Consider the following 26,849-nt stretch of genomic DNA (forward strand, 5'->3'; position numbering starts at 1 on the left):
CCTAGAGTTCAAGTGATCTCTCTCTCTCTCTCTCTCCATCTTTCGATGCTGTCGGTGAATGGTGATGGTTCAAGGTTTATTCGGCACAGATTGTAATTTGGACTCGTAATTCAGGTTCATGATGTGTTCCAGTTTCTAGTTCCGGCTCTGCTCACTCATTTTTGTAACTACTTTTGGGCAATTTTTGAACCAAGGCAGCCTAAAGATAATGAACACTGAGCTGAACTCTACTGAAATATGCCTTTTGATTTTGTGTGTTTTTATTTTCTGCACTTTCACTCCTTTTTGTTGCTGTTTGCACTTGGGGGGAGGTTAGATGTTTTTTTTTTAACATGTTGGGTCCATGACTCCTCTTTGTTTTGTGACTGTCTGTAGGGAAGACAAATTGTATACTGCATACATATTTTGAGAATAAATGTCATTTAAATCGTTGAATTTTGGGTAGTTGCCATCCCAAGCTACAATGCATCTGGATAGGATGGTTTCCATGAACAGAGCCAAGGACTTTCACCATTGTGATAGTCACTGAGAAATGTCAGCTTGCTTTTCTTTGGCATGGGATAATAACTAGGTTCCAACCCCATTCAGTCCAAATTTGCTGATCTGAACATGGAGTAGTCCTTTCCTGGAAAGAGGACCATTACTTATCAAAACGCTCTGTGAACCATGAAAACCCCATATCAAATAGAATTTACTCTTCCATTTATCACAGCTATTGATTAATGCAGTTCAAATACAGGTTTGGTCCACTTGCTATGGGAGTTACCAGGCATCAATGAAAAGAAATGAGAGAAGAAACTTACTGTGACAATACTCTTCACAGGGCTCAATAATGGCAGCTGATTAAGATGGATTGGGTTGATAGCTTGGCAAAGAATTTCTGAACCCTTTCTCGTTAACTGGTAAGTAAGGAACCATGTGGGGTTTACGTTCCCAATTACATGTATGACTGAATGATGCCAGTGATTGGTTCAGTGAAGCATCAGATTGAATCCAGGTTTGCCTGGGCCTGCTTCCATTGGGGATTTCCATTGGAAACTGTGCAAATAAATCAATCCTTTTTCTCCAACTCATAAACTAAGTTGCACACTAACAATCATTCATTAACTTAGGACTCTTGAATAGCAATACAGACACCTAAATATTGAGACAGTTAACTCACAAAACCAGAAGGACTTTGGGAAAGCTGTATAACTTTTAATTAAGACTGGATCACTGACTATTAAATTCTAGTTATATTGATAGTCTGAGATAGATATAAGCTGGGGAGATTGGATTGCATTAAACTCCACAGATAACTGAGAAAAAAGGAGACAATTGGAAAGCGCTCTGTTAAAAGTAAATTACAGTCCACATCTTCATTGTTGTCTCTGTGCACAACTTTGTATCTATTGCATAAAAGTATGCACATGGGAGATGGCTTTAACTGATGTATTCACATGGCAGTGAGAGAGAGAGAGAGAGAGAGAGAGAGAGAGAGAACAATGTGCAAGTGCAAACAACAGTGCATGCACAGACAACATATCAATACGTAGTGCTAAGGTGTGTGTGTGATGGGGGGGGGGTTCACTGCTGTAAAAGAAATAGATCCATACATGACACTTCCTTCCCTTTTAGATTAATGTAACATAAAACTGTATATGTATAAAGCATTCAATTTCCCTTTCATAAACCAATATTCCAAATAAACATGCCTTCACAATAACAGTCCATATCTAACTTCACAGTTCTAAAGGTTCAGTGTTTTGGGTGGTGCTCTTTTTCTTTCAGGATAGCACCTCTGAACCTTTGGAGTGGTATCAGGTTTGGCAGGTATCTTGTCAATGATAATATTCTCATCACACCTCTGGACCTGTGGAGTGGCATCAGGTTTGTTAAGTGGCTTGTCTAGGACAACGTTCTCGGTTTTCGGTGTCACATTGCCATCAGATATCATCACTGAAAGGTAAGTCCAGTGGTTGTAATGTGTCCATCTTGTTGGATGCAGTTGACTCAGGTGTGTTCTTTGGTTCAGCATCCAGTATCTGGTCCACATGATGTCTCCATGTCTGATCTCCAACATCAAGTGTGTACATCAGTAGTTTAGTTCTTGCAGCTATCCTACTGGGTGCCCACTTGTCTCCTCGGTAATCACATGTTAGGACTTCCTGTCCGAGCTTGAAGAGGCTTGCTGCTTCACTTGTCAATTGGCTGAACTGTTTATTCTGTACTTCCCTCCACAGATCTGCTTTCAAGAGATCTATGCGAGATCTTAGATTTCTGTTCAAGAACAGCATTGCAGGTGTTTGATTTGTTGTCACATGAACAGAGTGTCGATACACAAAAAGAAAGTTGTTCATCTTGTTCTGTAGAGAAATGTTCTCTTTCTCCATCACTTTAATGGACTTCCTGAAGGGTTGGATAAACCTTTCAGCTAACCCATTCATTGCCGAGTCATAAGGAGCTCTCTTGAAATGTCTGATGCTATTTTTCTTCATGAACAGTTGAAATTCTTCTGACAAGTATTGTGGTCTGTTGTTACTCACAATTTGTTCTGGTAAGCCACTTCTGGTGAAGGTAGTCCTCAGGGTGAAGACAATCTTTGCTGAGGTGGTTGACTTCATTGTTATAATATCTGGCCGCTTCAGATGAGCATCCACAGCAATCAAGAACATTAAGTCCATGAATGGCCCGACAAAGTCAATATGTACTCTTTGCCATAGTAAAGATGGTCACTCCCAAGGGTATAACAAAACCAGTGGGGGGTGAATTTTGAGGTTTTTTTTGGCATCCTGAACAGCTTTTGGCCAGATCTTTGATCTGTTTATCCATTCTCTTCTCAAGCCCTTGTCATTAGCATTAAGCAGCTGTGCCAGTCTCTGGTTAGTGCTGTCATCTGGGCTGCTGTTGCCTGTTGAAGTCACACTGGGAGCTTTGGTTGAGTTCCAATCTAGTTGGAGTTGATCTAGGGGAACAGATAAGATGTCCTGTCAGCCTGATAGAGATTCCCTCATGGGATGGTGCTTCCCAGGTGCCAGGGTACAGGATGTCTCAGATTGGGTGCAGAGTATTCTGAAGGGAGAGGGTGAACAGTCTTGGTACACATTGGTATCAATGACATACGTAGAAAAAGGGAGGAGGTCCTGAAGAGAGAATTCAAGGAGATTTTCAAGCTGAAAACCAAATCTCAGGATTGCTGCCTGTGCCACATGCTAATGAGTGCAAGAATAGCATGATCAGACATATTAATGCTTGGCTGAGAGACTGGTGTAGAGGGCAGGGCTTCAGGTTCCTGGATCACTGGGGCCTCTTCTGGGGGAGGTTAGACCTGTACAAGAAGGATGGGTTACACCTGAACCCAAAGGGGTCCAACATCCTAACAGGCAGGTTTAATAGAGCTGTTAGGGAGGGTTTAAACTAATTTGGCAGAGGGATGGGAACTGGAGTGATAGGGCTGAGGAAGGGGAAAACAGAAATAAATCAAAGATAGCGTGCAACAGAGATGATAGAAAGGAGAGGCAGGAGATGAGGCATAATCACAGCCAGTGGCATGAGGTACAGGGCAATAGAGGTGTGGTGTAGTTAAAACAGAAAGCAACAAATACTGGACTGGGAGTGTTATATTTGAATGCACGCAGCATAAGAAATAGATGATCTTGAAATACAGCTCCTGATTGGCCTGTGTGACATTGTGGCCATCTCTGAAACTTGGCTGAAGGATGCCTGCCATTGGGAGCTGAAATGGCAGGGGTAAAATGATCCTAATGGCAGTTGTATACAAGCCTCCAAACAGCAGCCAGGATGTGGATTACAAATTACACCAGGTGATAGACAAAGTATATCAGAAGGGCAATGCCATGATAATTGTTGGGGATTTTAACATAAAAGTGGATTGGGAAAACCAGGCCAGTACTGGACCTCAAAAGAGAGAATTTGTAGAATGTCTAAGGAATGGCTTTTTGGAACCGCTTGTTGTTGAGCCCATCAGGGGATCAGCTGTGCTGGATTGGGTGTTGTGCAATGATCCAGAGGTAATAAGAAAGCTTAAGGTTAAGGAACCCTTGGGAAACAGTGTTCGCAATATGCTCGAGTTCACTTTAAAACTTGAGAAGAAGAAACTGAATTCCAATGTGTCAGTATTTCAGTGCAATAAAGGAAATTACAATGGCATGAGAGAGGAACTGGCCAAGGTTGACTGGAAAGGGACATTTGCAGGAAGGACAGCAGAGCAGCAATGGCTGGAGTTTCTGCGAAAAATGAGGGAAGTGCAAGACAGATATATTCCAAATAAGAAGAAATTTCTGGATGGAAAAAGGACACTACCATGACTGATAGGTGAAGTCAGAGCCAAAGTAAAAGCAAAAGAGAGAACATACAAGGAAGCCAAAGCTAGTGAGAAGATAGAGGATTGGGAAGCTTTTAAAAACTTGTGGAAGGAAACTAAGAAGGGCATTAGGAAGGAAAAGATGAATTATGAAAGGAAGCTGGTGACTAAAATCAAAGAATATACTAAAAGCTTTTTTAAGTGTATAAAGGGTAAAATAGAGTTCAGGGTAAATATAGGACCAATAAAAATGGCGCTGGAGAAATTGTAATGAGAGATGCAGAGATGGAAGAGGAACTGAATGCATATTTTGCATCAGTCTTCACAGGGAAGCAAAGTATGTGCAGTGAAAATTACAACTGAGAAGGTGCTCAGGAAGCTTGATGGTTTGAGGTTGATAAATCTCTTGGACCTGATGGAATGCACCCTTAGGTTTTGAAGAAAGTAGCTGGAGAGATTTCGCAGGCATAAACAATTATCTTTCAAGAGTTGATAGACTCTGGAATTGTACTGGATGACTGAAAAATCGCAAATGTTACTCCACTATTTAAGAAAGATGGGAGACAGCAGAAAGGAAGCTATAGACCTGTTAGCCTACATCAGTGGTTGGGAAGTTGTTGGAATTGATTGTTAGGGATGAGATTGTGGAATACCTGAAGGCACATGACAAGATAGGCCAAAGCCAGCATGGTTTCCTGAAAGGAAAATCCTGCCTGACAAAAGTACTGCAATTTTTTGAGGAAATTACAAGCAGTGTAGACAAAGGAGATGCAGTAGATGTGGTGTGCTTGGATTTTCAGAAGGCCTTTGACAAGGTGCTGCTCATGAGGCTGTTTAGTAAGGTAAGAGCCCATGAAATTACAGGAGTGTTACTAGCATGGCTGGAGCATTGGCTGATCGGCAGAAAACAGAGAGTGGGAATAAAGGGATCCTATTCTGGCTGGCTGCCTGTTACCAGTGGAGTTCCACAGTGGTGTTGGGACCACTTTTTACGATGTATGTCAATGATTTTGACTATGGTATTAATGGATTAGTGGCTAAATTTGCTGATGATACACAGATAGGTGGAGGAGCGGGTAGCGTTGAGGAAACAAAGAGCCTGCAGAGAGACTTAGATAGTTTAGGGGAATGGACAAAGAAGTGGCAAATGAAAGACAATGTTGGAAAGTATATGGTCATGCATTTTGGTGGAAGTAATAAACAGGCAGACTATTATTTAGATGGGGAGAGAATTCAAAATGCAGAGATGCAAAGGGACATTGGAGTCCTTTTACAGGATACTCTAAAGGTTAACTCCAGGTTGAGTCAGTGGTGAAGAAGGTGAATGCAACGTTGGCATTCATTTCTAAAGGTATAGAATATGAGAGCAGGAATGTGATTTTGAGGTTCCATAAGGCACTTGTGAGACCGTGCTTGGAGTATTGTGTGCAGTTTTAGGCTCCTTATTTTGGAAAGGATATACTGACATTGGAGAGGGTTCAGAGAGGATTCACGAAAATGATTCCAGGAATGAAGAGGTTACTGTATGAGGGAAGTCTGGCAGCTCTTGGGCTGTATTCCCTGGAGTTCAGGAGAATGAGGGGGATCTCACAGAAATATTCCGAATGTTAAAAGGCCTGAACAGATTAGATATGGCAAAATTATTTCCCATGGCACAGAGTCTAGGACAAGAGGGCACAACTTCAGAATTGAAGGACATCCATTTAGAACAGAGATGTGGAGAAATTACTTTAGTCAGAGAGTGGTAAATTTGTGGAATTTTTTGCCCCCAAAAACTTGGCTGTGAAGGCCAAGTCATTGGGTGCATTTAATGCAGAGATAGTTAGGTTCTTTATTAGCTAGGGCATCAAAGGGTATGGGGTGAAGGCAGAGGAGTGGGGATGACTGGATGAATTGGGTCAGCCCATGATTGAATGGTGGAACAGACTCGATGGGCCGAATAGCCTACTTCTGCTCCTATATCTTATGGACTTATAGTTTAGTCTTCTCAACTGTTCACGCATGAAAAGTGTTGGCCCTCCACTTTTCAATACATAAAGTTCTAACCATTGTGTCTGGCCTCTATAGATCACATTTATTTTCAGTTTGCCTTTGGGAGACACTTTTCTGCCTGTGTAAGTCTTTAGCATCACTGAGGTCTTCTGTACTGTTTTCTAGAAAACAGTCTGCTGTAGTCAGCCTCTAGAGTTATGGACATAGCTAAAACTGTATCCAGCTCCATTTATGATCCAGATTATTTTGTGACCTGCTTAAGTCATACTATGCAGTTCTTGGCATGACAGTTCAGCTTTGTTAGACTCTATGTTGTCTAATTCTGTTTTATATTTGTTAATTTTATGCATTTGCTTAGTTTTGTGTTTGAGACTTTTCACTCAGTTGTGCTTTTTGTCTGCCTTGCACACTCTCTCCATGTGCTCTTGTCTGTAACACTGTCTGCGTACTTCTTTCTTGAACAGTAATCTGCATCATGGGAGGATCTGCCACATTGATAACATTTTTGGCACTTTGTACTATTTAGGGTTATTTTGTGCATTTCACCTGCTTTTCTGTATTCTGCTGCATCCTTTGCTGTGCTCTATTGGTATTGCAATGGTCAAAGCTCATTCTAAGGTTAGGTCTCTTTCTGACAGTAGCCTTGTTTGAGTGCTTTGACTATGCATGCCACATACAAGCCTGTCCCTTAATGCATCAGAAAGTCCATCTCTAAAATCATAGTACTGGGAAAGTTTGTGCAGTTCTGTAAAGTATTCAGAAAGGCTTTCATCTTTTGACTGGTTCCCTTTGTAAAATCTAAATCTTTCAGCTGTTACCAATGGTTTAGGGCTCAATTGATTTTGTAAAATAGTAACAATTTTGTTGGACATCTTGCTTGCTGGCTTTTCAAGAGTTACTAGGTTGCAAAAGAGACCATATGCTCTTGGGCCCTTTAAGCTAAGAAGCGTAGGGCTTTCTTTTGTTCCTCCACATTGTTCACGTTACAATACGGTTCAACCCTCTCGACATATGACTCCCAGCCTTCATTAGCGCTACCATAGACATCAACTTTCCCAACTGAAACCATCACCACATTATTTTCACTTTAAATTTAATGCATCTTTCACTGTTACTCACGCATCCTTCGGCTTTCTCATGCTGTTTAATGCTTGCTGTTTCATCCCATAACTTTCAGTGCAGTTGGTGATGTTCTCTGACATTCAGGTTCGTACTTGTCACCAATTTATTGTGTCTGTGCACAACTACATATCAATTAAATAAACTCAGGAGATGGCTTTAACTGGTGTATTCACATTGAAGCGAGAGAGAGAGAGAGAGAACAATGCACATGCTCAGACTACTGATCAATATGTAGTGCTAAAGTGCGGTCAGTCATTTCTCTAAAAGAAATAGATCCATAAATTACACTCACACTTAACAATGTTTCAAGAACATGGATCATCTTCAACTTTAAGTTGCCATGTTACTTTGCTTGGCCTCTCCTGGACAGACAATGACTGGAATATTGAAACAAGCAGGAAGTGTTATTCAGGATTTTGACCAACCTGGTGAACTGGTGTCTGACTAGGACCTTCCATCACCTCAGAAATACTTTAGAGTCATAGAACACCGCAGTATTGAAACAGCCTCTTTGACTCATCTAGTCTATGGTCTTCTACCTTATCCCTTCTACCTGCATATGGTCCATAGCCTTCCACACCCCTCTCTTAAATGTTACAGTTGTACCTACATCTACCACTTCTGCTGGGAGCCTGTTCAATACTCGCACCAGCCCTGAGTGAAGAAGCTGCCCTTCAGATTCCCCTTAAGTACTTCACCTTGTGCGAATTGATGGCTGGTGACATTTTGACCTTTATGGTGTTTCACTTTAGGTTATATTTTTTGCTGTAGAAATTTAAAATAAGGACATAAAATCTCAGCATTTCAGTCTGCTTCCATAAAATTGAAGATATTGATCCAGGAAGTTCCTAATAGCTGATAGGTATACCAAATCACTGCTTTGATGGGCAATGTTAAATACTTTAATGAGTATAACATTCAAGGCACAAACCGGTGGACAGAGATAGCATGCATTGGTCAAGGAAAAACCTGCTCATTGTAACATACGAAATGCTGGAAGAACTTAGCAGGTCAGGCAGGATCTGTAGGGGAGCTAGGGATTTGGTTTTGTCAACTAAGACACTCAAGAACTTCTATAGATGTAGCATGGAGAACTTTCTGACAGGCTGCATCACTGTCTGATATGGGGGCAGGGGGTTACTGCACAGGACCAAAATGAGCTACAGAACGTTGTAAAATCAGTCAATTCCACTTTGGGTGCTAGCCTCCATAATACCTAAGATACCTTCAATGAATGGTGCCTCAGAACGTCCATTATTTAGGACCCCCATCCACCAGAGCATGTCCTCTTCTCATTGTTACTGTTGGGTAGGAGGTACAGAGCCTGAAGGTGCACACTCAGTGATCTAGGAACAGCTTCTTCCCCTCTCTCATCCAATTTCTGAATGGACATTGAACCCATGAACACTACCTCACTTTCTTTAATATACAGTATATTATTCCTGTTTTTGTACTATTTTTCATTTACTCAATATACATATAAATACTTACTGTTATTGATTGGTTTATTTATTTACTTATTCTTTCTATATTATCATGTATTCCATTGAACTGCTGCTGCTAAGTTAACAAATTTCATGACACATGCCAGTGATGGTAAACCTGATTCTGGTTTTGATTCTGGAGGAATACTGGAGGAACTCGGCAGGTCAAGCAGCTTCCAGACAGGAACACACACAAAATACTGAAGGAAATCAGCAGGGGAGGCAGCACCTATGGAGGGAAATAAGCAATCAATGTTGTGGGCTGAGACCTTCAATATAGATGTTGCCTGAACTGTAGTGTTCCTCCAGCATCTTGTGTATCTTCCTCTGGACTTCCAATGTCTGCAGAATCTCTTGTGTTTGTAATTACATATTCTTTGTAATTCCCTTTGCTTTCTCTATTCTCCATTTTGTGTTGACTGACTGTGTGGCTATTCAAGGTGGGAGAATCTCTGATACAGAGAGATCAAGGAGGTTTCTTCATTGTGAAAACGTCTTCTGGTGTGAAACTGTTTATCTTCAGAGATGCTTCAAAGATCTTCATGGATAGTTTCATAAATGTGCTTTCTCTATGAAAAGGAAGACATGGTGGGATGAAGGGACTGCAGAGAAGGTTCACCACAATGATTCTTGTTGTGTGTGCAGACTGGGCCTATTCTCTGAAAGGTTTAGAAGAATGGGGGTGATCGCCAAATATTCATTAGGAGTACTGTCATGGTAGATGCAAGGATGAAATTTCCCTTGACATGGGTTTCTAGAACTAAGGTTACAATTTCAAATACAGGACAAAATGAGAAGAAATTTCTTCACACAGAGGCTGGTGAATCTTTGGAATTCTCTACCAAAATCAGCCATGGAAACTCAGTTTCTGGTATATTCAAGACAAGAGTTCAGTACATTGTTAGATATTGAAGGAAGAAAGGAATACAGGGATAATGTAGGAAATGACAGAAGGAAAAGACTGAATGGTGACACATGCACAAGGGATCTACTCATTTCTATTTCTGATGTTCTTATCTCCAACTCAGAAAAACAGTGAGGTCCAGTTGTTACTTCAGGGTTTGCATAGTTATCTGCCTCTCCAGAGAACAGCACTGATGTTATGCTTTTTACTGTTCTAAAAAACTATGCTGTTCTTTAAAAATAGTTTTGATAACATGGCTAGTTATTTTTAACTTTAGTCTCTGAGCATGTGAGTGCGACTGACAAGGCCAGAGTCTATTACCTATCCAAATCAAATCAAAATCAAAATCAAATTAAATGATAATCAAATAAATATCATTCATCCATACATGGATACAGCCAAATGAGAGGGTTTCTCTGGGCCAAGGTGCAAAACATACACAGCGCATTCAAACGATGAAAAACACACTCATATATTCCAAGACCCCAGGTGATATGGCCTGCAAATTGATGGTACCATTCCTGGCAATGCAGACTGTCATTTCACAAATGAAACTCTGGGGGCCAGCCCCCAACTGAACATGGATGCCGCACCGCACCGCCTCTGGCAACTCCTCGCCTGGACTGCAGCTTGAGGACTAGTCCTTGCAACAACCGAGACCATGCTGCTGCCTTGCCACCTGTCGCACCACCAAACAAGGTAAACAGGCCTGTGGCGTCTTACATCATCAACGTCCAACAGGGTCTTGCAATCACAAGAGAAACGTCCAGGAGAGTTTCTCAGGGTTACACTGCACGCCGCTTTTGCGCACCAACTCCAGAGCAGCCAGTGGCAGCACAGTCCGCGTCCAGGTCAGCTCCTCCAAACCCAACCCTGTTCCTCTGGCTTACTGGCCAGCGGGTCTGAGGATCCAGGTTGGGTTCGTAGTGGTGGGGACACTTCACTGCTGCAGCCTTCCTCCAACTTCACCGCTGTTGTGATGCGCCATCATCGTCCCGCAGTTCCACTGGCCCTAAATTACACTGAGAATGTGGTGGTGAGTTACCCTCTTAAAATGCCAGTGCAGATGATTAAAGTAAGTATAGCTAACAGTCGCACTGCTGAAGCATGTATACCAGGTCAAAGATCCCCAGCACGGGTAGGGTGATGCAAGGGCAGCCACTACATGGTCCTTAACAGTTTGCAGTCCTTGTTCAATAGCGTTCCATCCAACATGTCTGGGGACCATTGGGTACACTGCAGATGCTGTGGTCAAATCAAGACGTACAAAAAAGCTGGATGAACTCAGCAGGTCAGGCAGCATCCGTTGAAAGGAGCAGTCGGTCAGTCCTGGGGACCATTCAATTCCTCCGTCTTCCTCTGACTTCACCGTCATTGTGATGTGTCATCACCTCCCCTCAGTCCCACCGATGACTTGCTGGTTGGATCGCTCTTTGTCTGGAGCCTCATGCTTAACTTTACTTCCATGGGTGACCCTGCCAGGAGCTAAGCTCCAGGCTGCATCACTCTCAGAGTCTCAGGAACTCTCGAGCCTCTCCACCACAGCAAGGTGACGACCTGTGGAGAAGTCTAATCACTACTGTTTAGCAATGCTGCGACCACTTCAAGCGCTTTGCAAACAAGCGGACTTCGTTTTTTCTGTTCCAGTCATTTTCCTTGTGAATCTTATGTTTAAGTTTTTCTGGTGACTGCAGCTTATCTGATGCAATGTCCCTGTGATGCTGCTACAGTGAAGTTTTTCATCGCACCTGTGTATGTACTGTACCTGTGCAAACGGCAATAAAATTAACTTTTCCTGAAATAAGGGAACCAGATATTTTCCTTAATCACAGTTTTAATTTCCACCTAATTTTCTATTCCTGATTGACTTAGTTATGAAATGTTAATCCCTTGATTAATGATGGAGTTTGAGCAAAACAAGGTCGACTCAGTGCGGCGACTCTGATGCAAATCATCGAATACTCTCATTTCAGTCTTCTACGGCTGAGAACTGCAACTGCATCTGAGGTGTGTACAATCAGTAACGACATTTCAATGCTATTAAACAATCCATCACTGCTCAAAACTGATGGAAGTAAGTTGGACAGTGGTTGGTGTATTGTCCCTTTAAGACAATGGTGGAAGTGAGGTTGTCACACTGGGCTAATAGTGCACTTTGAAAAAAACAAGGCTTTCGACTCACAATACAATAGACAATAGACAATAGGTGCAGAAGTAGACCATTCGGCCCCTCGAGTCTGCACCGCCATTCTGAGATCATGGCTGATCATTCACTATCAATACCCAGTCCCTGCCTTGTCCCCATATCCCTTGATTCCCCTATCCATCAGATATCTATCTAGCTCCTTCTTGAAAGCATCCAGAGAATTGGCCTCAACCGTCTTCCGAGGCAGTGCATTCCACACCTCCACAACTCTCTGGGAGAAGAAGCTCTTCCTCAACTCTGTTTTAAATAACTGACCTCTTATTCTCAATCCATGCCCTCTGGTACTGGACTCTCCCAACATCTGGAACATATTTCCTGCCTCAATCCTATCAAATCCTTTAATTATCTTAAATGTTTCAATCAGATCCCCTCTCAATCTCCTCAATTCCAGCGTGTACAAGCCCAATCTTTCCAATCTCTCTGCGTAAGACAGCCCTGCCATCCCAGGAGTCAACCTAGTGAATCTACGCTGCACTTCCTCAATTGCCAGAATGTCCTTCCTTAAACCTGGAGACCAAAACTACACAATATTCCAGGTGTGGTCTCACCAGGGCCCTGTACAAATGCAAAAGGAAATCCTTGCTCTTGTACTCAATTCCCCTTGTAACAAAGGCCAACATTCCACTTGCCCTCTTCATTGCCTGTTGCACTTGCTCATTCACCTTCATTGATGGTGAACTAGGACTCCTAGTTCTCTTTGCATTTCTCCCTTACCTAACTCGACCCCGTTCAGACAATACTCTGCCCTCTTGTTCCTGCTTCCAAAGTGGATAACTTCACATTTATTCACATTGAATGACATCTGCCAAGTATCTGACCACTCACCCAGCCTATCCAAGTCTCCCTGTATTCTCCTAACGTCCTCTTCGCATGTCACACTGCCACCCAGTTTAGTATCGTCAGCAAATTTGCTGATAGAGTTTTCAATGCCCTCATCTAAATCATTGACATAAATCGTAAAGAGCTGTGGTCCCAATACAGAGCCCTGTGGTACCCCACTAGTCACCTCCAGCCAGTCTGAGAAACACCCATTCACTGCTACCCTTTGCTTTCTATCTGCCAACCAGTTTTCTATCCATGTTGAAACCCTGCCCCCAATGCCATGAGCTCTGATTTTACTCACCAATCTCCTATGTGGCACCTTATTGAATGCCTTCTGAAAATCTAGGTACACAACATCCACTGTCTTACCCTCGCCTAACATCCTTGTTACACCCTCAAAAAACTCCAACAGATTAGTCAAGCATGGTTTGCCTTTGGTAAATCCATGCTGGCTCGGCCTAATCCTATTTCTGCCATCTAGATGTGCCACTATTTCGTCCTTAATAATGGACTCAAGCATCTTCCCCACGACTAACGTTAGGCTAGCGATAGTTCTCCGTTTTCTCCTTCCCTCCCTTCTTGAAAAGTGGGATAACATCAGCCACTCTCCAATCTTCAGGAACTGATCCTGAATCTAAGGAACATTGGAAAATGATTACTAATGCATCTGCAATTTCCTGAGCCACCTCTTTTAGAACCCTCGGATGCAGACCATCTGGACCCGGGGATTTATTAGCCTTCAGTCCTACCAGTCTACTCATCACAGTTTCTTTCCTAATGTCAATCTGTCTCAATTCCTCTGATATCTTATGACCCTGGCCCATCCATACATCTGGGAGATTGCTTGTGTCCTCCCTGGTGAAGACAGATCTAAAGTACGCATTAAATTCTGTTGCCATTTCCCTGTTTCCCATAACAATTTCTCCCAATTCATTCTTCAAGGGGCCAACATTGTTCTTAACTATCTTCTTTCTCTTCACATAGCTAAAAAAGCTTTTGCTATCCCCTTTTATATTCCTGGCTAGACTGAGCTCATACCTGATTTTTTCTCTCCGTATTGCTTTTTTAGTTAAGATCTGCTGCTCCTTAAAACTTTCCCAATCATCTGTATTCCCACTCATCTTAGCCCTGTCATACTTCTTTTTCTTTAATGCTATACAATCTCTGACTTCCTTTGTCAACCACTGTGGCCCCTTCCCCCTCTTTGAATCCTTCCTTCTCATTGGAATGAACTGCTTTTGCATCTTTTGTATTATGCCCAAGAATATCTGCCACTGCTGATCCACTGTCTTTCCTGCCAGGGCATCCGCCCATTTAACTTTGGCCAGCTCTTCCCTCATGGCTCCGTAGTCTCCTTTATTTAATTGCAACACTGACACCTCTGATCTGCCCTTATCCCTCTCAAATTGTAGATAAAAACTTATCATGTTATGATCACTACTTCCTAATGGCTCCTTTACTTCAAGATCACTTATCAATTCCTGTTCATTACACATCACCAAGTCCAAAATAGCCTCGTTCCTGGTTGGCTCAAGCACAAGCTGTTCCAAAAATACATCCCTTAGACACTCCACAAACTCCCTATCCTGGGGTCCAGCACCAACCTGATTCTCCCAGTTCACCTGCATGTTGAAATCTCCCATAACGACTACATTACCTTTAGCACATGCCAATGTTAACTCCCTAATCAACTTGTACCCAATATCCACGCTACTGTTTGGGGGCCTGTACACAACACCCATTAGGGTCTTTTTACCCTTGCTGTTCCTCAGCTCAATCCACACAGACTCTACTTCCCCTGTTCCCAAGTCACCTCTTGCTAAGGACTGAATTTCATTCCTTACCAACAGGGCCACCCCACCCCCTCTTCCCATATTTCTGTCTCTACGATAGCACGTATACCCTGGTACACTCAATTCCCAGGCCTGATCCCCTTGCAGCCATGTCTCTGTTATCCCAACAATATCGTAGTTCCCCATTTTCATCTGAGCTTCAAGCTCATCTGTCTTATTTCTGACACTACGCGCATTCAAGTATAGAATTCTTAGCCCATTCCTCCTCTCTTTGCTTAAAAGACTGTCTACTGTACCTAACCCAGCTCCTTGAACTTCCATCGGGCTAATTGCACCCTGAATTTTGATGACCTTCTCAAGATTACCCAAACCTTCTACACATTTAATCCCATGCTCCTTCTGACCAACTCTCTGGATCTGGATCCCTGCCCCCTGCACATCTAGTTTAAACCCCCCCGAGCAGCACTGGCAAACACTCCTGCAAGAATGCTAGTACCCCTCCGGTTCAGATGTAGACCGTCCCTTCGAAACAGATCCCAATGTCCCTGGAACAAAGACCAATTATCCAAAAACCTGAACCCTTCCTTCCTGCACCATGCTCTCAGCCTCGTATTAATGTGCATAATCATTCTATTCTTCACCTCACTCGCACGTGGCACAGGTAGCAATCCCGAGATTGTCACCCTGGAGGTCCTGCCTTTCAGCTTCACTCCTAACTCCCTGAACTCTCTAAGCAGGACCCCCTCACTCACCTTGCCTACATCGTTGGTCCCTACATGGACCACTACATCTGGGTTCATGCCCTCGTTCTCAAGAATAGCCTGCACCCGATCTGAGATGCCCCAGACCCTGGCACCAGGGAGGCAACATACCATCCGAGACTCCCGATCTGCCCCACAAAATCTCCTATCTGCCCCCCTAACTATAGAATCCCCTAAAACTATCGCTCTCTTCTCTTCCCTCCTCCCCTTTCTAGTTGAGGGTTCAACCTCTGTGCCAGAGGCAGGACCACTACAACTCATTCCTGGTAGGTCATCCCCATCAACAGTATCCAGTACGGTATACTTATTGTTAATGGGAATGGCCGCAGGGGTGTTCTGCTCTCTCTGCCTGCTCCCCCTGCCTCTCTGGACCGTCACCCATCTGTCTACTTCTTGGTTTTTTGTTGTGACTACCTCCTGATAACTCCTATCTATCTCTGCCTCTGCCTCCCGAATGATCCGTAGTTCATCCAGCTCCAGCTCCAACTCCCTAACTCGGGCTGATAGGAGCTGCAGCTGGACGCACCTCTTGCAGGTGTGGTCATCAGGGACAACTGTGTTGACCCTGACTTCTCACATACTGCATACGGAGCACACCACTGCTCTGACTGTCTCCCCCATACCTGAACTGGATTAATAGAATGTCTAAAAAGCACCTAGCGACCTTACCTTCTTCCCCTCAGCGAGCAATCACACAGGCTTACCGAAGTCCCCTTACGCCGAAGCCCACTTAGCCAAAGCCCAGGACTCTGCTTCCACGGACTCCGCTGATATCCTCTGATATCTTATGACCCTGGCCCATCCATACATCTGGGAGATTGCTTGTGTCCTCCCTGGTGAAGACAGATCTCAAGTACGCATTAAATTCTGTTGCCATTTCCCTGTTTCCCATAACAATTTCTCCCAATTCATTCTTCAAGGATATACTGACTATCTTGCTGGCAAATGGGTAAATAAAACTGAAGAGCTCAGAGCTAGGGTGCTGTATCAGGGGAACATTGGGACTGCTTGTGTTTCACGGAATCTTGGTTAACCCTTTCCATACCGGATGCAGTGATTTGAATAGACGGGTTCACTATACACTGCTAAGTTAAGTCTGTCGAGTCTCTCAAAAGCAGAGGAAGACGTGCATGTTTCATGGGCACCTGTACAAACATAGTAGTGCTTTCCAAAACCTGCTTACCGGATTTGGAAAATCTCCCAATTATGTGCCAGCCATTTTCCCTTCATGGGAGATTTCAGTGATCATTTTGCTGGTGGTGTACATTTCACCTCAGGCCAGTGTAAAACAAGCTCTAGACGAACTGAGTGAAGCCATCAAAAGGCATGAAACCACACTTCTTGATGCCTTCCCCATCAACTTGATGGATTTTAACCAAGCTAGCTTGAAAAAGTTTCTAAGTAATTGTAATCAACAAATCACTTGTAGTACTAGAGGAAATAGCACAGTGGACCACTGTTACACTAAGATGAAGAGTGCTTACCGTGCTATCCCATGTCCACACTTTGAAAAGTCTGATCACCTGGCTGTACTCCTACTCCCCGAGTATAGGCAGAGACTGAAGACTGCAACACCAGCAGTGAGGACCAAGAAGGTTTGGACAAGGGAAGCACAGGAGCAACTACAGGACTGCTTTGAATCAGTAGACTGAACTGTATTCGGGGAGTCATCTCTGAGTCTGGATGAGAATGCTGCAGTTGTCACTGACTTCATTAAAACATGTGCTGATAAAAACTTACTATACATTCCCAAATTAAAAGCCGGGGATGAATCAGGAAATTTGCTGTCTGTGAGGGGTGGATCTGTGGCATTTAAGTCTGGTGACCCAGGTCTGTACCAGAAAACCAGGTATGACTTACAGAGGGCTATTTCAAGAACTAAGAAACAATTCCAAGTGAGGCTGGAGGCGATGTCGGATGCACGTTAACTTCCTACAAAGTCCAACGACATGAATGGCAGTGGTGCTTTCACTACCAGACGAGCTCAATACCTTTTACGCTGAAAGGCAGAATAAAACTACAGCTCTGAGGATCCCTGCAGCATCTGGTGACCCTGCGATCTCTGTCTGGGAGGCTGTCTTTCCGGAGGTGAACCCTCACAAAGTGGCAGGCCCCAATGGAGAACCTGGCAAAGCTCTGAAAAACTATGCCAACCAACTGGCAAGGACATTCAAAGACACTTTCAATCTCTCATGCTACGATTAAAAGTCCCCACCTGCTTCAAAAGGGCAACTATTATACCAGTGCCCAAGAAGAGCAGGGTGAGCTGCCTTGATAGCTATCATCCATTAGCACTTACATCTATGGTGATGAAATGACTTGAGATGTTAGTCATGGCTGGAAACAATGTCTATCTCAGTAAGCACCTGGACCACTGCAATTTGCCTATCACCACAATAGGTCTATGGCAGACATGATCTCAATGGTTCTCCACACAGCCTTGGATCACCTGGACAATACAAATACTTATGTTAAGATCCTGTTTATTGATTATAACTCAGTGGTTAACACCATCATTCCTACAGTCCTGATCACAAAGCTACAGAACCTGTGCCTCTATAACTCCCTCTGCAACTGGATTCTTGACTTCCTAACAGAAGACCACAATCTGCGCAGATTGGAAATAATATCTCCACCTCGCTGACAATCAACTCTGGTGCACCACAGGGGCGTGTGCTTAGCCCACTGCTCTACTCTCTCTACACCCATGACTGTGTGGCTAAGCACAGCTCAAATACCATCTATAAATTTGCTGATGATACATCCATTGCTGGCAGAATCTCAGATGGGAACAAGTGGGCATATAGGAGTGACATATGCCAGCTAGTTGAGTGGTGTTGCAGCAACAACCTTGTACTCAATGTTAGCAAGACCGGGGAGATGATTGTGGTTTCAGAAAGGGTAAGACGAGGGAACGCATATCAATCCTGACAGAGGTGTCAGAAGCAGAGAGAGTGAGCAATTTCGGGTTCCTGGATGTAAATATCTCTGAGGACCTAACCTGATCGTAACATATTGATGCAACTATAAAGGCAAGGCAGCTGCTATATTTTATTAGGAGTTTGAGGAGATTCGGTTTGCCACCTAAAATACTTGAAAACTTCTATAGACGTTCGATGGAGAACATTCTGACAGGCTGCATCACCGTCTGGTATGGGGGTGGGGGGGGGAAGGAGTAACTGCACAAGATCAAAGTAAGCTGCAGAAAGTTGTAAAATTAGTCAGCTCCATCATGAGTACTAGGCTTTGTAGGATCCAAGACATTTTGAAGAAGTAGTGCCTCCGGAAGGCAGCGTCCATCATTAAAGACCCTCACTACCCAGGACTTCCCTCTTTACATTGTTACCATCAGGAAGGAGGTAGGGACAGCTGAAGGTAAACACTCAGAGGTTCAGGAACAGCTTCCCCTCTGACATCCAATTTCTAAATGAACATTGAACCCATGAACTCTACCTCACCACTTTTCATTTTTGTTTTTACACTAGTTGTTTAATTTAGAACTGTAATTACTGAAGACTGAATTCTGTGATTTTTTTTATATGATCAAGTATTGTATTGTACAGGTGCTGCAAAGTTAACAAATTTCATGACATATGCCGGTGATATTATCCCTGATTCTGATCTCAATAATCTAGAACATTATTCCTGTCGCTTACCTTCTACATCTGCTTTTAGACTCCATCTTGAGGTAATTTTCATCGCATTGTCTTGATGTGGCCTTCCCTTGTTTTGCCTTCCCTAGCCCAATGTAAATCTCTGACAGAGGTTTACCCTTCTTCGGGAAGTTCACTCACATGATCCAGGCCAGGAAATGCCTGGAAATGCCCATAAACTCTCCCCCTTGCATGATGCTGCACCTCCGCTAAACATTAAGGTTGAGGAATACTAAAATACAGAACTGTTCTCATCAGCTCTATAAATATTAAATGAATGATCATGCTTGCAGTTCCAGCTCCTTTGCTCTTGAGTAAAGACTCACTGTGTATGAAGGACTTAGAAGAGGATAAGATAAAGGGCAATATAACTGGTCCTCACTGCACAAACTATTGCCATATTGTGTGTGACATTTGATAAAAGAGTAAGCACCATCAAGAGCTGAACTAAGTAGAGTCCCATATTTAAAGAGTGCATCACTGCTTTGTGTAAAACCTCAAGGGAGGCTTTCTTCTGAAAGTTATGTCATGGAGTTATTTCCCCGACAAAGGAGAATAAAACTGATTGATCTATTTCATATTAATCTGAAACTTGCTGCAGTAGAGAATGTTCACCAGTTCAGCATTGCATTTTGATCAGCTTGCAGATCAAAGGAAAATAGGAATGAACCAAGTAATCCAACTGGAAGCATCATTTCCACAAGCAGTTGAGCCAAATATTTACAAACCCTTGACTACATCGGAAGTGCTTCTGTAACAATATAGAAAGGATGAAGGGATGATCTTAAATCAATGGTCAGAAGATGATGTGAACAAAGTTCTGGATGAAGTTGTGGAGAAAGGGATGGTGATGAGGTGAATGAGAATGGCATGAGAAGTGGCAGAAAACTGAGGACGTGATCTGTGATGGAGTGAGGAAGTGTGCTGTCAGCAGCATGGGAGAGGAAGGTGAAGAGGCAGAGGAGGTTGGAGAAGAGCTTCAGAAACTGTAGCAAGACATAGTGAAAAGTTCTGTTTAATTTACAAGGTGGCACGTTAGCATAGTGGTTAGCACAACATTTTACGGCACCAGTGATTAGAGTTCAATTCCCTCCACTGTCTGTAAGGAGTTTGTTCATTCTCCCTGTGAATGTATGGATTTCCACAGGGTGCTCCATTTTGTCCAACATTCTAAAAATATACAAGTTAGGGTTGCTAAGTGTGGCAACATTTGCAGGCTGCCCCCAGCACACTCTCATATTGGATAACAATGCAAACAACACATTTCAAAGTTCGAAGTAAATTTATTATCAAAGAGCATATATGTGACCATGGACAACCCTGAGATCTGATGTTTCGATGTATATGTGACAAGTAAATCTAACCTTTAATCTTCAATCACTTCAGTCATGCAGACAAGTTAATCCAAACATAATTACACTGAGATAGTGAAAAGAAAACAAAATGAGAAATGTAGTATTGCTGTTAGAATGAAAGGGAAGTGCAGGTAGACAAAAAAATGCAAGGACCGTGAAAAAATAGATTGGACGATAAAGAGTTCACCTGTAAGTTCATGAGAGTCCATTCAAGATGATGGTGCGATAGAAGTTGTCCTTGAGCCTAGAGGTACATGCTCTCTGAATTTTGTATCTTCTGTCCAGAGAGGGGAAGAGGGAGAATGTCCCGAGTTGGTGGGGTCCTGGTTAGTTGGGTGATTTCTTGAGGCAGTGCATGTAGAATCATTGGTGGGCAGGGTGGGCTGAATGATGAACTTGGCCTTATAGATATGAGAAAGAATTTCTTCAGCCAAAGGGTGGTGAATCTGTGGAATCATTGCCATAGACAGCTATATAGGTTGAGTCATTGGGTATATTAAAAGAGGAGGTTGATTGTTTCTAGATTAATAAGGGGGTTTAATGGTTATGGGGAGAGGCAGGAGATTGAGGCTGTGGAAGATTATAAAACAGCTATAATAGAATAGTAGATCAGGCTTGATGGGCAGAGTGGCTTAATTCTGCTCCTATGTCTTATGGTTTTATGATCTTGGCTGAGTTCACAACTCTCAGCAATTTCTTTCAGCTTTGGGCAGGGAACATTTTGTTCTCACTAATATAAACGATGGCATTGCTGAAAAATAACACATTTGGTAATGAACGTCAGATTCATCCCATGGGAGAAACATTCAGGGAAACTGCCTTTACCTTGTCAAAGCAATGGACTTTCAATCTTGAAAAGCATTCCCATAGCACAAAAATGCAGCATACAAACTCCACTTCTCACATCTCTTTGTGTGTCATTTTGCGCTATACCCACGTATTCACACCCATCGTGACTGGGACTGTCTCACCTCCATCAGGAGGAGAGGGGGTTTTGTTATCAGCTTCTTCTTCTTCTGTCCATCCTTCAAAGTCAGACGTTGGTTCAATATTGGGCATAAAGCAGCGCTTGTGCTTTGACCTCAGCACAATCCCAAATTGTGCTCGGCCCACTCATGATCTCTGCACCTGTGGGTGCATCAAAACTATCGCATGATCTGTCCCTCATAGTTCGTCATATAACTGCCAATATGAATATGTCCACCACAAGCAGAATGCCAACCATTTTAAATCCGATCTCCATTCCATTCTGCCATGTTGCTCCATGGCCTCCTCGATTGCTGTGATGAGGCAACCTCCTGGTTAGAGGAGCAACACCTCATATTCCATTTGGGTAGCCTCCAATCTGATGGGATGAACATCGATTGATCTGATTTCTGGCAATTTTCCCCCCTCACCCTTCCCTCTTTTTCCATTCCTCACTCTGGCTCCCACCTTACCTTCTCCTCGCCTGCCTATCGCCACCCCCGGTACCCCTCCTCCTTCCCTTTTTCCAATGGTCCATTCTCATCTCCTATCAGATTCCTTCTTTGCAGCCCTTTACCTTTTCCACCTATCACCTCCCATCTTCTCTCATCGTTCCCCCCCCCCATATCCATTTACGTACCTTCCCCCTCACCTGGCTTCACTTTCTAGCTTTCACTCCTTCCCCTCTTCCCTCCTTCTCATTCTGGCTTCTTTCCCCTTCCTTTCCATTCCTGATGAAGGGTCTCAGCCTGAAAGGCCCACCATTTATTCCTTTCCATAGAAATTACCTGACCTGCTGAGTTCCTCCAGCATTTGTGTGTTTTAATATGAATATAAGTATGGTTTAGGTCTTTTCATTTGTCCTCAGTACCTACCTCTGGAAAGGTGGCCATTGGCAACCATTTTGGGACTGGATTTGGATTCAAGTCCCAAAGCTTAAGAAGTATAATTTTCCTGCTTCATTCTAAACGGAAATAGAATTTTGTTTCTCCCAAACACATGTTGTCGGGATAAATTATGCTGCTGGCAGCAAAATATTGATCCATTGTTATTTTTATTTATTCGGAAATGCAGCACAGTAACAATCTCTTCTGAACCAACGAGCCCTCACTGCCAAATTATACCTATGTGGCCAATTAACCTTCTAACTGGAACGTCTTTGGAATGCGTAGGGAAACCAGAGCACCTGGAAAAAACCTAAGGGGATATAGTGGGGAGGGATGTACAAACTCCTTACAGGTAGTGCTGGAATTGAACCCGGATTGCTGGTGCTTTCATACAGTTATGCTAACTGCTGTGCTACCCTGACGCCAAATTGTGTTTTATTATGATGGAGGAAGAGGGCATATTAATGGCCTACACCCTGATTTTTTACAGTCTCACACTGCTTGGAAACAGTCCATTTGTCCCACCATGTCCATGTGGTGGCATGGCTGTAGTTTGTAGATCCATGGGTTGAAGCTTTTCATGACTCAGCAAATTCCTGGTGGGAGTCAGATAATGAAGATTAAAGATTAGTTTCATTTGTTTCATTGAAACAGAATTAAATGCGATGATTACATCAAATTAAATCCGATTCTGCTGGCCTAAACACGAGAAGGTCTGCAGATGCTGGAAATCCAAAGCAACACATACAAAATGCTGGAGCAACTCAGCAGGTCAGGACTGGTGAAGGGTCTTGGTCCAAAGCATCAAATATTTATTCATTTCCCGCGGTGCTGCCTGATGAGTTCCTCCAGCAGATTATGCTGGCGGCTAACTAGTGTTGCCACATTCCTGGAGTTAACATGGTATGCCCACAACTCACTAACCCTAATCATGTAAAGAACAATAGAACATTACAGGGCAGAAACAGGCCTTTTGGCCCTTCTTTGCTGTACCGAACCATTTTTCTGCCTAGTCCCACTGACCTACACCTGGGTCATATCCCTCCAGACCCCTCTCATCCATGTACCTGTCCAAGTTTTTCTTAAATGTTAAAAGTGAGCCCACATTTACCACTTCATCTGGCAGTTCATTCCACACTCCCACCACTCTCTGTGTGAAGAAGCCTCCCCTAATGTCCGCTTTAAACTTTTCCCCCTTCACTCTTAACCCGTGTCCTCTGGTTTTTTTTCTCCCCTGCCCTCAGTGGAAAAAGCCTGCTTGCATTCACTCTATCTATACCCATCATAATTTTATATACCTCTATCAAATCTCCCCTCATTCTTCTACACTCCAGGGAATAAAGTCCTAACCTATTCAACCTTTCTCTGTAACTCAGTTTCTCAAGTCCCGGCAACATCCTTGTAAACCTTCCCTGCACTCTTTCAGCCTTATTAATATCCTTTCTGTAATTCGGTGACCAAAACTGGACACAATACTCCAAATCCGGCCTCACCAATGCCTTTTACAACCTCACCATAACATTCCAACTCTTATACTCAATACTTTGAATTATAAAGGCCAATGTACCAAAAGCTCTCTTTACAACCCCATCTACCTGTGACACCACTATAGGGAATTTTGTATCTGTATTCGCAGACCCCTCTGTTCTACTGCACTCCTCAGTGCCCTACCATTTACCTTGTATGTTCTACCTTGGTTTTTCCTTTCAAAGTGCAATACCTCACACTTGTCCCTATTGAACTCCATCTGCTATTTTTCAGCCCATTTTTCCAGCTGGTCCAAATCCCTCTGCAAGCTTTGAAAACATTCCTCACTGTCCACTACACCTCCAATCTTCATATCATCAGCAAATTTGCTGATCCAATTTGCCACATTATCTTTGGTATGTGGGAGGCCACCCATGCAGTCATGGTGAGAACATAGAGACTCCTTAGAGACAGAAGCAGGAATTGAACCCCAGTCTTAATGTTGTCACTGTGAAGTGTTGCAGTAACCATTATACTCCCATACAGCATGATTAAAAAAAAAGCTAATGTGACTATTGTTTCAAAAGAAGAGTCACAGTAGCAGAGAATTATTAATCAGTTTGTTTTTACTGATGCTAGTTGTTAATCATTAGGAAATCTGAATGTAATCAAATCTTGTCAACATGGTTTTAGAAAAATAACTCATGTTTGTCAAGTTTCCTCAAATTCTTTGAAGATGTATCAGGGATAGTTGATAGAGGAGAACCTATAGAAGTGATATATTTAGATTTCAAAATAGCAATTGATTAGTTGCCACATAACAAGCTGATGCATAAACTAAGAAGTCAAAACCCTTGAGGAAGTGCTTTGGCAAAGACTGAGAAGTGGCTGTCACATGGATTAAATAGGTCCTTTTCCACTTGGAGGGAAGCAACTACTGAAGTACTCCAGATATTAGTCATTGGCCCTTAGTTGTGTTTACTATTTAGATTATGACTGGATGTAAGGTTTCAAAGTTTGCTGATGATATGAAAATAGATGAAAGGTTACATTCTAATGAAGACATTGTAATTCTGCAATTGGATATAGGTAGATTGTAACCGGACAAACATTTGGTGAAAAGGAGAAACAAGAGACTGCAATTGCTGTAATCTGGAGCACAAAAACTGCTGGAAGAATTTAGTTGGTCAGGCAGCATCTGTGGAAGCAGAGCGCCTATCGATGTGTCAGGTCTAAACCCTGACCAACTGAGTCCCTCCAGCATTTTGCTTTATGTAACCTGGAATATGGAGATGAATGTGAGGTCATCCAGCATGGTAAGAGGAATCAGAAGGACAATTACTCTCTAAATTAGGGTTTCCCAACCTGTTTTTATTGTTGTTGTTCCTCTCTGTGCCTCGTGGTGCATCGAGCAGCAACCTTGCCATTTCTTTAGCAGCAAACTTTTTCCATGCCAGGGTCCAATACTATTAAGCAAGGGGTCCATGGACCCCAGGCTTGGAACCCCTGGTCTAAATGGAAAAATACTGAAAATGAGTATAGTTCAGAGGAATTTAGGTATTTAAGTGCATGAATGAGCTGGCCTAGACAACAGCAAAATTGCATCAGGCTGGTGCTTATAGATTATAGCTTGGCATTCAGTGAAAGAACCCCTTTCCTATCCAGTCATGTCGAAGAGTCTTGGCCTGAAATATCAACTGGTTTCTCCCCTGCCTCCCCCCGTCTAACTTGCTGATTTCCTCCAAGATTTTGTTTGTGCTGCTTAACTTTTTCTATCATTTTAAAACATATCCCCAACACCCCATTTGCCCAATTGCTGAAATCCTATACAACGGAATACAATATACCTAATTTTCACTCTGTCCAAATAAATATTTTATCACCTTAAACCTTTCTACTAAATCACCTGTCACTTCAGTATTGAGGTGTAGACCATGTAACTAGCTCTCACAATTTAACCTTCCATCAGTGTCATTCTGAAAAATGTGCACCACATCCACTCCATTGCCAACATACTCTTCCTATGATGCAGTGCTCAGAACAGTAGAGGAGGTCAATCCGGGGCATTGTATACAGAAATGTAATTTATTCCCATTGAGATAAACCTTCCAACTTGATGCTCTGAATGAACATTGATTCCTGCAACTTCTTGTCATTTTCCCAGCCCCTCCCACCTTCTCTCTTTATCATTCCCCATTCACCCCACCCCACCACCCTCTCCCTCCTTCTGTTAACCATTTGCCATTCTAATTTCCCTCGCATCCTCTCTCCTCTCCTCATTTGCCCATCTCTTCCCTCTGCTTCCCCTTTCTTCCATGATCCACTGTCATCTCCTATTAGATTTCTTTCTCTTCAGCCCTTTACCACTTCCACTTATTCCGTCTCAGTTTCGCATTTCATCCACCTTCCCTCATTGGCCCACCTTTCCCTTCACCTGATCTCGTGTGTCACCTGCCAGCTTGTGCTCCTTCCCACCTTCTTATTCTGGATTCTTCTCCCTTCCTTTCCAGTCCTGATGAAGGGTCTCAGTCTGAAATGTGGCCAGAAGTTTGCTAACTCAGTCCATACTTTCATTTGAGTTGGTCTGTACCTACCTGCATTACCTAGAGCTCTACAGAACTGGAAGTTATCAATGGACGTGGGCTTACAATGATTTCAAAATGGAGAATGTTGAGAATATACAATCTAGCAGACAGTGTCTGTGAAGAGAGAAGCTGTTAATGTCTCAGACTGTAAGAGATAGACTTATGCATTCCTAATGATGTGATTTACTACAGAAAATTCAGAGGAGTTTACAAGCAAAGCTAGCATTTCTTGTAGCTTGTACATTTCCCCCCTCATCTGGTTTTACCTATCACCAGCCAACTTGCATTCCTTCCTCTCCTCCCATCTTCTAATTTTGGCTTCTTCCCTCTTCCTTTCTAGTTCTAATGAAGGATCTCGGCCAGTAACGATAACTGCTTATCCCTGATCTGCTGCACTCCTCCAGCATTTTATGTGTGTTTCTCAAGATATCCGGCACCTGCAAAATCTCTTGTGGTTAAGAGAACACCATATGTTGTTACATCTCAGAATAAGCATGCGGTCACAACAATATATACATATATTGCAAATGATACCATACATACTTTCTT

This window comes from Hypanus sabinus, chromosome 2, assembly GCF_030144855.1.
Source record: "Hypanus sabinus isolate sHypSab1 chromosome 2, sHypSab1.hap1, whole genome shotgun sequence".
NCBI lineage: Eukaryota > Metazoa > Chordata > Chondrichthyes > Myliobatiformes > Dasyatidae > Hypanus > Hypanus sabinus.